We start from the raw sequence: 12,711 nt of genomic DNA on the forward strand, positions 1-12,711 counted from the left end.
CCTCATTTCTTTCCTCAGCCCATCTAGCCATACCAAATGCTCCCCTCAAACAGCTCATTTCCACAGCCTGTGATTTATTTTACATCCATGTTTTGGCTGCAGAGATCAAGGCTGGGAAGACTATGCTCTCCCTTAATCCTCTCTTCACTTCCATACTTACACCTCTACCCTTCATTATTCTATTAAGGGACCAACTGACTCTTCTACCCTGTACTGCTCTCTCCCTTATCTCTCCTTCCTTATCACCAAACTTACTCAAGACAGCTCCTAAATACTTGAATTATCTAACTTCATACGGTCTGTGTCCCCTCATATCCACAAAACTCTTTATTACAATTTCTTTTTTCAAGCTATATGGTTTTACAAAATCTATACTTTCATTGTTTCCATTCAAACACCATTACTTTACTTTTACTTGTATTTACCTTCAATTTTCTACACTCAACACATCATAAAACAAACATACAACCTTCTACAATTCCTCTTCACTCTCAGGACACATCACAGCACCCTCTGCCAAACAGGTTTGTCACTAGTCACAATACCTCATCGCCACACTCCTCTAAATCCACTTTCCCTAGTTTTGCTTTCATCTTTCTTATCATTGTTATTTATACATATTCATTATAGTCCGTCACTGTCTCCTGCATCAGCAAGGTAGTGCAAGGAAACAGACAAAAGAATGGCCCAACCCACCCACATACGCATGTATAAACATAAACGCCCACACACACACATATACATACAAGACACACACACACACACATATATTTATATTATTTATTTATTTATTTTGCTTTGTCGCTGTCTCCCGCATTAGCCAGGTAGCGCAAGGAAACAGACGAAAGAATGGCCCAACCCACCCACATACACATGTATATACATACATGTCCACACACGCAAATATACATACCTATACATCTCAAATGTACACATATATATACACACACAGACATATACATATATACAAATGTACATAATTCATACTGTCTGCCTTTATTTGTTCCCATCGCCACCAATGGAATAACAACCCGCTCCCCCCTCATGTGTGCGAGGTAGCGCTAGGAAAAGACACGAAAGGCCCCATTCGTTCACACTCAGTCTCTAGCTGTCATATAATAATGCAACAAAACCACAACTCCCTTTCCACATCCAGGCCCCACAGAACGTTCCATGGTTTACCCCAGACGCTTTGCATGCCCTGGTTCAATCCATTGACAGCACGTCGACCCCGGTATACCACTTCGTTCCAATTCACTCTATTCCTTGCACGCCTTTCACCCTCCTGCACGTTCAGGCCCCAATCACTCAAAATCTTTTTCACTCCATCTTTCCACCTCCAATTTGGTCTCCCACTTCTCCTCGTTCCCTCCACCTCTGACACATATATCCTCTTGGTCAATCTTTCCTCACTCATTCTCTCCATGTGACCAAACCATTTCAAAACACCCTCTTCTGCTCTCTCAACCACACTCTTTTTATTTACATACATCTCTCTTACCCTTACATTACTTACTCGATCAAACCACCTCACACCACACATTGTCCTCAAACATCTCATTTCCAGCACATCCACCCTCCTGCGCACAACTCTATCCATAGCCCACGCCTCACAACCATACAACATTGTTGGAACCACTATTCCTTCAAACATACCCATTTTTGCTTTTCGAGATAATGTTCTTGACTTCCAAACATTCTTCAAGGCTCACAGAATTTTCGCCCCCTCCCCCACCCTATGATTCACTTCCGCTTCCATGGTTCCATCAGCTGCCAGATCCACTCCCAGATATCTAAAACACTTTACTTCCTCTAGTTTTTCTCCATTCAAACTTACCTCCCAATTGACTTGACCTTCAACCCTACTGTACCTAATAACCTTGCTCTTATTCACATTTACTCTTAACTTTCTTCTTTCACACACTTTACCAAACTCAGTCACCAGCTTCTGCAGTTTCTTACATGAATCAGCCACCAGTGCTGTATCATCAGTGAACAACAACTGGCTCACTTCCCAAGTTCTCTCATCCAGAACAGACTGCATACTTGCCCCTCTTTCCAAAACTCTTGCATTCACCTCCCTAACAACCCCATCCATAAAAAAATTAAACAACCATGGAGACATCACACACCCCTGCCGCAAACCGACATTCACTGAGAGATAATCACTTTCCTCTCTTCCTAGATGTACACATGCCTTACATCCTCAATAAAAACTTTTCACTGCTCCTAACAACTTGCCTCCCACACCATACATTCTTAAAACCTTCCACAGAACATCTCTATCAACTCTATCATATGCCTTCTCCAGATCCATAAATGCTACATACAAATACATTTGCTTTTCTAAGTATTTCTCACATACATTCTTCAAAGCAAACACCTGATCCACACATCCTCTACCACTTCTGAAACCACACTGCTCTTCCTCAATCTGATGCTCTGTACATGCCTTCACCCTCTCAATCAATACCCTCCCATATAATTTACCAGGAATACTCAACAAACTTATACCTCTGTAATTTGAGCACTCACTCTTATCCCCTTTGCCTTTGTACAATGGCACTATGCAAGCATTCCCCCAATCCTCAGGCACCTCACCATAAATCATACATACATTAAATAACCTTACCAACCAGTCAACAATACAGTCATCCCCTTTTTTAATAAATTCCACTGCAATACCATCCAAACCTGCTGCCTTCCCGGCTTTCATCTTCCGTAAAGCTTTTACTACCTCTTCTCTATTTACCAAATCATTTTCCCTAACCCTCTCACTTTGCACACCACCTCGACCAAAACACCCTATATCTGCCACTCTATCATCAAACACATTCAACAAACCTTCAAAATACTCACTCCATCTCCTTCTCACATCACCACTACTTGTTATCACCTCCCCATTAGCCACCTTCACTGAAGTTCCCATTTGCTCCCTTGTCTTACGCACTTTATTTACCTTGTTCCAAAAATCTTTTTATTCTCCCTAAAATTTAATGATACTCTCTCACCCCAACTCTCATTTGCTATCTTTTTCACCTCTTGCACCTTTCTCTTGACCTCCTGCCTCTTTCTTTTATACATCTCCCACTCATTGCATTTTTTCCCTGCAAAAATCGTCCAAATGATTCTCTCTTCTCTTTCACTAATAATCTTACTTCTTCATCCCACCACTCACTACCTTTTCTAATCAACCCACCTCCCACGCTTCTCATGCCACAAGCATCTTTTGCGCAAGCCATCACTGCTTCCCTAAATACATCCCATTCCTCCCCCACTCCCCTTACCTCCTTTGTTCTCACCTTTTTCCATTCTGTACTCAGTCTCTCCTGGTACTTCCTCACACAAGTCTCCTTCTCAAGCTCACTTACTCTCACCACTCTTTTCACCCCAACATTCTCTCTTCTTTTCTGAAAACCCCCACAAATCTTCACATTTGCCTCCACAAGATAATGATCATACATCCCTCCAGTTGCACCTCTCAGCACATTAACATCCAAAAGTCTCTCTTTTCTTTCATACTATTCGCTATTTCCTGCGCTAGCGAGGTAGCGTTAAGAACAGAGGACTGGGACTTTGAGGGAATATCCTCATCTAGCCCCCTTCTCTTTTCCTTCTTTGGGAAAGAAAAAAAAAAAAGAAGGGAGGATTTCCAGCCCTCCACTCCCTTCCCTTCTAGTCACCTTCTACGACACGCAGGGAATACGTGGGAAGTATTCTTTCTCCCCTATCCCCAGGGATATATATATATATATATATATATATATATATATATATATATATATATATATATCCCTGGGGATAGGGGAGAAAGAATACTTCCCACGTATTCCCTGCGTGTCGTAGAAGGCGACTAAAAGGGAAGGGAGCGGGGGGCTGGAAATCCTCCCCTCTCAGTTTTTTTTTTAATTTTCCAGAAGAAGGAACAGAGAAGGGGGCCAGGTGAGGATGTTCCCTCAAAGGTCCAGTCCTTTGTTCTAAACGCTACCTTGCTAACGCGGGAAATGGCGAATAGTATGAAAAAAAAAAAAAAAAATATATATATATATATATATATATATATATATATATATATATATATATATATATATATATATATATATATATATATATTTATCCCTGGGGATAGGGGAGAAAGAATACTTCCCACGTATTCCCTGCGTGTCGTAGAAGGCGACTAAAAGGGAAGGGAGCGGGGGGCTGGAAATCCTCCCCTCTCGTTTTTAGTTTTCCTAATGTAGGAACAGAGGAGGGGGCCAAGTGAGGATGTTCCCTCAAAGGCTCAGTCCTCTGTTCTTAACGCTACCTTGCTGACGTGGGATATGGCGAATAGTATGAAAAAAAAAAAAAATATATATATATATATATATATATATATATATATATATATATATATATATATATATATATATATTATCCCTGGGGATAGGGGAGAAAGAATACTTCCCACGTATTCCCTGCGTGTCGTAGAAGGCGACTAAAAGGGGAGGGAGCGGGGGGCTGGAAATCCTCCCCTCTCAATTTTTTTTAATTTTCCAAAAGAAGGAACATAGAAGGGGGCCAGGTGAGGATATTCCCTCAGTGGCCCAGTTCTCTGTTCTTAACGCTACCTCGCTAATGCGGGAAATGGCGAATAGTTTGAAAAAAAAAAAAAAAAATATATATATATATATAAGTGTTTTGAGAGCAGCTGAATGAGTGTGTTAGTGGTTTTGATGCACGCGACCGGGTTATAGTGATGGGTGATTTGAATGCAAAGGTGAGTAATGTGGCGGTTGAGGGAATAATTGGTATACATGGGGTGTTCAGTGTTGTAAATGGAAATGGTGAAGAGCTTGTAGATTTATGTGCTGAAAAAGGACTGGTGATTGGGAATACCTGGTTTAAAAAGCAAGATATACATAAGTATACGTATGAGAGATGAGAGAGCTTGGGAAGTTAGTCAGTTGTTGTTCGCTGATGATACAGCGCTGGTGGCTGATTCATGTGAGAAACTGCAGAAGCTGGTGACTGAGTTTGGTAAAGTGTGTGAAAGAAGAAAGTTAAGAGTAAATGTGAATAAGAGCAAGGTTATTAGGTACAGTAGGGTTGAGGGTCAAGTCAATTGGGAGGTGAGTTTGAATGGAGAAAAACTGGAGGAAGTGAAGTGTTTTAGATATCTGGGAGTGGATCTGTCAGCGGATGGAACCATGGAAGCGGAAGTGGATCATAGGGTGGGGGAGGGGGCGAAAATTCTGGGAGCCTTGAAGAATGTGTGGAAGTCGAGAACATTATCTCGGAAAGCAAAAATGGGTATGTTTGAAGGAATAGTGGTTCCAACAATGTTGTATGGTTGCGAGGCGTGGGCTATGGATAGAGTGGTGCGCAGGAGGATGGATGTGCTGGAAATGAGATGTTTGAGGACAATGTGTGGTGTGAGGTGGTTTGATCGAGTAAGTAACGTAAGGGTAAGAGAGATGTGTGGAAATAAAAAGAGCGTGGTTGAGAGAGCAGAAGAGGGTGTTTTGAAATGGTTTGGGCACATGGAGAGAATGAGTGAGGAAAGGTTGACCAAGAGGATATATGTGTCGGAGGTGGAGGGAACGAGAAGAGGGAGACCAAATTGGAGGTGGAAAGATGGAGTGAAAAAGATTTTGTGTGATCGGGGCCTGAGCATGCACGAGGGTGAAAGGAGGGCAAGGAATAGAGTGAATTGGAGCGATGTGGTATACCGGGGTTGACGTGCTGTCAGTGGATTGAATCAGGGCATGTGAAGCGTCTGGGGTAAACCACAGAAAGCTGTGTAGGTATGTATATTTGCGTGTGTGGACATATGTATATACATGTGTATGGGGGTGGGTTGGGCCATTTCTTTCGTCTGTTTCCGTGCGCTACCTCAGAGACGCGGGAGACAGCGACAAAAAAAAAAAAGAAAAAAAAATATAATATTAGGAGGTAAGTTTGAAAGGAGAAAAACTTGTATTTACCTTCAATTTCCTACACTCAACAAATCATAAAACAAACTTACAACCTTCTACAATTCCTCTTCACTCTCAGCAAACATCACAGTATTCTCTACAAAAAGGTTTGTCACTAGTCACAATACCTAATCGCCACACTCCTCTAAATCCACTTTCCCTAGTTTTGCTTTCATCTTTTTTATCATTGATATTTATATTTATTTATTATACTCCGTCACTGTCTCCCACATCAGCAAGGTAGTGCAAGGAAACAGCTGAAAGAATGGCCCAACCCACCCACATATGCATGTACATACATAAATGCCCACACACACACACACATATACATACACACACACGGGGAGTGCTCATCCTCCTCGTAGACTCAGATTGGGGTGTCTAAATGTGTGTGGATGTAACAAAGATGTGAAAAAAGGAGAGATAGGTAGTATGTTTAAGGAAAGGAACCTGGATGTTTTGGCTTTGTGTGAAACGAAGCTCAAGGGTAAAGGGGAAGAGTGGTTTGGGAATGTCTTGGGAGTAAAGTCAGGGGTTAGTGAGAGGACAAGCGCAAGGGAAAGAGTAGCAGTACTCCTGAAACAAGAGTTGTGGGAGTATGTGATAGAATGTAAGAAAGTAAATTCTCGATTAATATGGGTAAAACTGAAAGTTGATGGAGAGAGATGGGTGATTATTGGTGCATATGCACCTGGGCATGAGAAGAAAGATCATGAGAGGCAAGTGTTTTGGGAGCAGCTGAATGAGCGTGTTAGTGGTTTTGATGCATGTGACCGGGTTATAATGATGGGTGATTTGAATGCAAAGGTGAGTAATGTGGCAGTTGAGGGAATAATTGGTATACATGGGGTGTTCAGTGTTGTAAATGGAAATGGTGAAGAGCTTGTAGATTTATGTGCTGAAAAAGGACTGGTGATTGGGAATACCTGGTTTAAAAAGCAAGATATACATAAGTATACGTATGTAAGTAGGAGAGATGGCCAGAGAGTGTTATTAGATTACGTGTTAATTGACAGGCGTGCAAAAGAGACTTTTGGATGTAAATGTGCTGAGACGTGGCACTGGAGGGATGTCTAATCATTATCTTGTGGAGGCTAAGGTGAAGATTTGTATGGGTTTTCAGAAAAGAAGAGTGAATGTTGGGGTGAAGAGGTGGTGAGAGTAAGTGAGTTTGGGAAGGAGACTTGTGTGAGGAAGTACCAGGAGAAACTGAGTACAGAATGGAAAAAGGTGAGAACAATGGAAGTAAGGGGAGTGGGGGAGGAATGGGATGTATTTGGGGAATCAGTGATGGATTGCGCAAAAGATGCTTGTGGCATGAGAAGCGTGGGAGGTGGGTTGATTAGAAAGGGTAGTGAGTGGTGGGATGAAGAAGTAAGATTATTAGTGAAAGAGAAGAGAGAGGCATTTGGACAATTTTTGCAGGGAAAAAATGCAATTGAGTGGGAGATGTATAAAAGAAAGAGACAGGAGGTCAAGAGAAAGGTGCAAGAGGTGAAAAGAGGGCAAATGAGAGTTGGGGTGAGAGAGTATCATTAAATTTTAGGGAGAATAAAAAGATGTTCTGGAAGGAGGTAAATGAAGTGCGTAAGACAAGGGAGCAAATGGGAACTTCAGTGAAGGGCACAAAGGGGGAGGTGATAACAAGTAGTGGTGATGTGAGAAGGAGATGGAGTGAGTATTTTGAAGGTTTGTTGAATGTGTTTGATGATAGAGTAGCAGATATAGGGTGTTTTCGTCGAGGTGGTGTGCAAAGTGAGAGGGTTAGGGAAAATGATTTGGTAAACAGAGAAGAGGTAGTAAAAGCTTTGCAGAAGATGAAAGCTGGCAAGGCAGCAGGTTTGGATGGTATTGCAGTGGAATTTATTAAAAAAGGGGGTGACTGTATTGTTGACTGTTTGGTAAGGTTATTTAATGTATGTATGACTCATGGTGAGGTGCCTGAGGATTGGCGGAATGCGTGCATAGTGCCATTGTACAAAGGCAAAGGGGATAAGAGTGAGTGCTCAAATTACAGAGGTATAAGTTTGTTGAGTATTCCTGGTAATTTATATGGGAGGCTATTGATTGAGAGGGTGAAGGCATGTACAGAGCATCAGATTGGGGAAGAGTAGTGTAGTTTCAGAAGTGGTAGAGGATGTGTGGATCAGGTGTTTGCTTTGAAGAATGTATATGAGAAATACTTAGAAAAGCAAATGGATTTGTATGTAGCATTTATGGATCTGGAGAAGGCATATGATAGAGTTGATAGAGATGCTCTGTGGAAGGTATTAAGATTATATGGTGTGGGAGGCAAGTTGTTAGAAGCAGTGAAAAGTTTTTATCGAGGATGTAAGGCATGTGTACGTGTAGGAAGAGAGGAAAGTGATTGGTTCTCAGTGAATGTAGGTTTGCGGCAGGGGTGTGTGATGTCTCCATGGTTGTTTAATTTGTTTATGGATGGGGTTGTTAGGGAGGTGAAATGCAAGAGTTTTGGAAAGAGGGGCAAGTATGAAGTCTGTTGGGGATGAGAGAGCTTGGGAAGTGAGTCAGTTATTGTTCGCTGATGATACAGCGCTGGTGGCTGATTCATGTGAGAAACTGCAGAAGCTGGTGACTGGGTTTGGTAAAGTGTGTGAAAGAAGAAAGTTAAGAGTAAATGTCAATAAGAGCAAGGTAATTAGGTACAGTAGGGTTGAGGGTCAAGTCAACTGGGAGGTGAAGTTTGAATGGTGAGAAGCTGGAGGAAGTAAAGTGTTTTAGATATCTGGGAGTGGTTCTGTCAGCGGATGGAACCATGGAAGCGGAAGTGGATCATAGGGTGGGGGAGGGGGCGAAAATCCTGGGAGCCCTTGAAGAATGTGTGGAAGTCAAGAACATTATCTCGGAAAGCAAAAATGGGTATGTTTGAAGGAATAGTGGTTCCAACAATGTTGTATGGTTGCGAGGTGTGGGCTATGGATAGAGCTGTGCGAAGGAGGATGGATGTGCTGGAAATGAGATGTTTGAGGACAATGTGAGGTGTGAGGTGGTTTGATCAAGTAAGAGAGACGTGTGGAAATATAAAGAGCGTGGTTGAGAGAGCAGAAGAGGGTGTTTTGAAATGGTTTGGGCACATGGAGAGAATGAGTGAGGAAAGATTGACCAAGAGGATATATGTGTCGGAGGTGGAGGGAACGAGGAGAAGTGGGAGACCAAACTGGAGGTGGAAAGATGGAGTGAAAAAGATTTTGTGTGATCGGGGCCTGAACAAGCAGGAGGGTGAAAGGAGGGCAAGGAATAGAGTGAATTGGATCGATGTGGTATACCGGGGTAGACATGCTGTCAGTGGATTGAATCAGGGCATGTGAAGCGTCTGGGGTACCGGGGTTGACGTGCTGTCAGTGGATTGAATCAGGGCATGTGAAGCGTCTGGGGTAAACCATGGAAAGCTGTGTAGGTATGTATATTTGTGTGTGTGGACATATGTACATACATGTGTATGGGGGTGGGTTGGGCCATTTCTTTCGTCTGTTTCCTTGCGCAACCTCGCAAACACGGGAGACAGCAAAAAAAAAAAAAAAAAAAAAAAAAAAATATAAAAAAATATGCAATTGAGTGGGATGTATAAAAGAAAGAGACAGGAGGTCAAGAGAAAGGTGCAAGAGGTGAAAAAGAGGGCAAATGAGAGTTGGGGTGAGAGAGTATCATTAAATTTTAGGGAGAATAAAAAGATGTTCTGGAAGGAGGTAAATAAAGTGCGTAAGACAAGGGAGCAAATGGGAACTTCAGTGAAGGGCACAAAGGGGGAGGTGATAACAAGTAGTGGTGATGTGAGAAGGAGATGGAGTGAGTATTTTGAAGGTTTGTTGAATGTGTTTGATGATAGAGTAGCAGATATAGGGTGTTTTCGTCGAGGTGGTGTGCAAAGTGACAGGGTTAGGGAAAATGATTTGGTAAACAGAGAAGAGGTAGTAAAAGCTTTGCGGAAGATGAAAGCCGGCAAGGCAGCAGGTTTGGATGGTATTGCAGTGGAATGTATTAAAAAAGGGGGTGACTGTATTATTGACTGGTTGGTAAGGTTATTTAATGTATGTATGACTCATGGTGAGGTGCCTGAGGATTGGCGGAATGCGTGCATAGTGCCATTGTACAAAGGCAAAGGGGATAAGAGTGAGTGCTTAACTTACAGAGGTATAAGTTTGTTGAGTATTCCTGGTAAATTATATGGGAGGGTATTGATTGAGAAGGTGAAGGCATGTACAGAGCATCAGATTGGAGAAGAGCAGTGTGGTTTCAGAAGTGGTAGAGGATGTGTGGATCAGGTGTTTGCTTTGAAGAATGTATGTGAGAAATATATAGAAAAGCAAATGGATTTGTATGTAGCATTTATGGATCTGGAGAAGGCATATGATAGAGTTGATAGAGATGCTCTGTGGAAGGTATTAAGAATATATGGTGTGGGAGGCAAGTTGTTAGAAGTAGTGAAAAGTTTTTATCAAGGATGTAAGGCATGTGTACGTGTAGGAAGAGAGGAAAGTGATTGGTTCTCAGTGAATGTAGGTTTGTGGCAGGGGTGTGTGATGTCTCCATGGTTGTTTAATTTGTTTATGGATGGGGTTGTTAGGGAGGTGAATGCAAGAGTTTTGGAAAGAGGGGCAAGTATGAAGTCTGTTGGGGATGAGAGAGCTTGGGAAGTGAGTCAGTTGTTGTTCGCTGATGATACAGCGCTGGTGGCTGATTCATGTGAGAAACTGCAGAAGCTGGTGACTGAGTTTGGTAAAGTGTGTGAAAGAAGAAAGTTAAGAGTAAATGTGAATAAGAGCAAGGTAATTAGGTACAGTAGGGTTGAGGGTCAAGTCAATTGGGAGGTAAGTTTGAATGAAGAAAAACTGGAGGAAGTAAAGTGTTTTAGATATCTGGGAGTGGATCTGGCAGCGGATGGAACCATGGAAGCGGAAGTGGATCATAGGGTGGGGGAGGGGGCGAAAATTCTGGGAGCCTTGAAGAATGTGTGGAAGTCGAGAACATTATCTCGGAAAGCAAAAATGGGTATGTTTGAAGGAATAGTGGTTCCAACAATGTTGTATGGTTGCGAGGCGTTGGCTATGGATAGAGTTGTGCGCAGGAGGATGGATGTGCTGGAAATGAGATGTTTGAGGACAATGTGTGGTGTGAGGTGGTTTGATCGAGTAAGAAACGTAAGGGTAAGAGAGATGTGTAGAAATAAAAAGAGCATGGTTGAGAGAGCAGAAGAGGGTGTTTTGAAATGGTTTGGGCACATGGAGAGAATGAGTGAGGAAAGATTGACCAAGAGGATATATGTGTCGGAGGTGGAGGGAAAAAGGAGAAGTGGGAGACCAAATTGGAGGTGGAAAGATGGAGTGAAAAAGATTTTGTGTGATCGGGGCCTGAACATGCAGGAGGGTGAAAGGAGGGCAAGGAATAGAGTGAATTGGATCGATGTGGTATACCAGGGTTGACGTGCTGTCCGTGGATTGAATCAGGTCATGTGAAGCGTCTGGGGTAAACAATCTGATGCTCTCGACATGCGTTCACCCTCTCAATCAATACCCTCCCATATAATTTCCCAGGAATACTCAACAAACTTATACCTCTGTTATTTGAGCACTCACTTTTATCCCCTTTGCCTTTATACAATGGCACTATGCAAGCATTCCGCCAATCCTTAGGCACCTCACCATGAGTCACACATACAGTGAATAACCTTACCAACCAGTCAACAAGACATTAATGAATTCCACTGCATTACCCTCCAAACCTGCTGCCTTGCTGGCTTTCATCTTCTGCAAAGCTTTTACTACCTCTTCTCTGTTTACCAAATCATTCTCCCTAACCCTCTCACTTTGCACACCACCTCGACTAAAACACCCTATATCTGCCACTCTATCATCAAACACATTCAATAAACCTTCAAAATGCTCACTCCATCTCCTTCTCACATCACCAGTACCTGTTATCACCCCCCCCCCCCCCCATTTGTTCTTGTCTTATGCACTTTATTTACCTTCTTCCAACACATCATTTTATTTTCCCTAAAATTCAATGATACTCTCTCACCCCAATCCTCATTTGCCCTCATTTTTACCTCTTGCACCTTTCTCTTGACCTCCTGCCTCTTTCTTTTATACATCACCCAGTCATTTGCATTATTTCCATGCAAAAATCGTCCAAATGCCTCTCTCTTCTCTTTCACTAATAATCTTACTTCTTCATCCCACCACTCACTACCCTTTCTCATCTGCCCACCTCCCACGCTTCTCATGCCACAAGCATCTTTTGCATAAGCCATTACTGCTTCCCTAAATACATCCCATTCCTTCCTACTCCACTTACGTCCTTTGTTCTCACCTCTTTTCATTCTGTACTCAGTCTCTCCAGTTACTTCCTCACACAAGTCTCCTTCCCAAGCTCACGTACTCACACCACTCTCTTCACCCCAACATTCTCTCTTCTTTTCTGAAAACCTCTACAAATCTTCACCTTCGCCTCCACAAGATAATGATCTGACATCCCTCCAATTGCACCTCTCAGCACATTAACATCCAAGAGTCTCTCTTTTGTGTGCCTCTCAATTAACACATTATCCAATAATGCTCTGTGACCATCTCTCCTACTTACAAATGTATATCTATGTATATCTGGGGATAGGGGAGAAAGAATACTTCCAACGCATTCCTCACGTGTTGTAGAAGGCGACTAAAGGGGACGGGAGCGGGGGGCCAGAAACCCTCCCCTCCTTGTATTTTAACTTTCTAAAACGGGAAACAGAAGG

The sequence above is a fragment of the Panulirus ornatus genome, chromosome 4 (genome assembly GCF_036320965.1).
Source record: "Panulirus ornatus isolate Po-2019 chromosome 4, ASM3632096v1, whole genome shotgun sequence".
NCBI classification, from domain to species: Eukaryota; Metazoa; Arthropoda; class Malacostraca; order Decapoda; family Palinuridae; genus Panulirus; species Panulirus ornatus.